This window comes from Cricetulus griseus (assembly GCF_003668045.3).
Source record: "Cricetulus griseus strain 17A/GY chromosome 1 unlocalized genomic scaffold, alternate assembly CriGri-PICRH-1.0 chr1_0, whole genome shotgun sequence".
Taxonomy (NCBI): domain Eukaryota; kingdom Metazoa; phylum Chordata; class Mammalia; order Rodentia; family Cricetidae; genus Cricetulus; species Cricetulus griseus.
The window spans coordinates 262,073,977-262,075,803 of NW_023276806.1; positions in this window are offsets into that span (position 1 = coordinate 262,073,977).

The window sequence follows — 1,827 nt, forward strand, 5'->3', positions numbered from 1 at the left end:
ACAGGTTCAGTTCCAATACCTACATGGCAGCTCACAACTGTCTGTAACTCCAGTTCCAGAGGATCTGACACCTTCACATAGGCATACATGCAGGCAAAACATCAATGCACATAAAATTAGATAGATAGATAGATAGATAGATAGATAGATAGATAGATAGATGATAGACAGACAGACAGGCAGGCAGATAGATAGTTGATAGAGATAGATAGATGGATGGATGGATGGATAATTTTTTAAAATCAAATGGTTAGAACAAATGTTCCACAAAAGAAGGTCTACAAAATCGGGAAAGTTCATGAAATAGCACTGGACATCAGCCGGGCGTTGGTGGTGCACGCCTTTAATCCCTCGGGATTAAAGCACTCGGGAGGCAGAGGCAGGCAGATCTCTGTGAGTTCAAGGCCAGCCTGGTCTCCAGCGAGAGTGCCAGGATAGGCTCCAAAGCTACACAGAGAAACCCTGTCTCGAAAAAAAAAAAAAGCACAGGACATCATTAGTGATTAGAGAAGTGACAATAAAAATGAGTGGATGCCACTGCACACCCACAGGGACAGCTAAAAGGAACTGACAATAGCAGGTGTCTGTGGAGCGTGAAGAACTGAAATGCATAACTGGGAGAACAGGAAATGGCGTGAACACCTTTAGAGACTGAGGTCTGTTAGGGAGTTAAACACGAGCTTGCTTATCATGCACCATTCCACAGGATGCAGTTACTCACAAGAAAAGAAAAACCATCCTCCCAAAGTTTTGAGTAGCCTCACAGTAACTTTAATTACAATGCACTCCAAAATGCAAACAGCCATTGACAAGAAAGTGACCCCACAGGGTGTGATGCAATTAGATTTGGAGGCAGGCAAAGGCATTACACAGAATCCAGTGGGCATCATTGTCTACTCCATTCACATGAAACTAGCAGACAGCAAAGTGGATCTACAGTTTTCAGACTACAAGTCAGTAGTTTGGGGCTGGGAGGACGAGGACTCTTGAGCTGGGGATATGTTTTCTATCTCATGCTAACACAAACTTACAAAAATCCCTCAAACAATACCCCCATAACAGGCGCGTCTTCTAGTGGGTGAATGGGACCTTGTGAAGTGGTTTTTGTTGTTATGTTTAGTCTTCTTTTTTTTTTCAAAACAAGGTCTCACTATGTGGTTGGCTGCCCTGGAACTCATTCTGTAGATCAGGCTGGACTTGAACTCACAGAGATCCGCCTGCGTCTGCCTCCCAAGTGCTGGGATTAAAGGTGTGTGCCACTATGCCTGGCTGGTAAAATGTAGCTTTTAAAGATGCTCCATAGCCCTACTACTCCCACCCACCCACCCCCACCCTCACTACCACATGGGCAACTTGGATGCAACTCCCTATCTGCCTTCCCCTCTCGCTCACCATGAGAGACAGACCCTGTGTGGAGGACAGCCCAGGAATCGGTGATGGAAGTGGTCTGTGGGGGTTCTAAGGGGTCCTACACTTTCAGGGAGATTCCCAGGAAACATGTGTCTGACCTGGGCCCCGGAGCCAGGACACGCCAGCCCCATCATACACAGCTCCTTCCCAAGCCAGCCCCTGCCCCCGTCTTGGCTAACGATGGAAAGGATCTTGCATAACCAGAGGACAATGGAATCCAAATCCAGAGAAACCTCCGCCAACGCTTCAGCAGTGGGGAGCGGCTCAGAAGAAACCCAAGCGGGCCTCAGTGGCCTTTTCCCCTCTGACCTGTCAGAGTGTATGTAGCCCCTTCCTCTGGGACTTCCAGAGAAAGCTGGACAGGGAGCCAGAAGATTAGGTTCACAGTTTATTACAGACTTATCTGTCTCTCCCAAG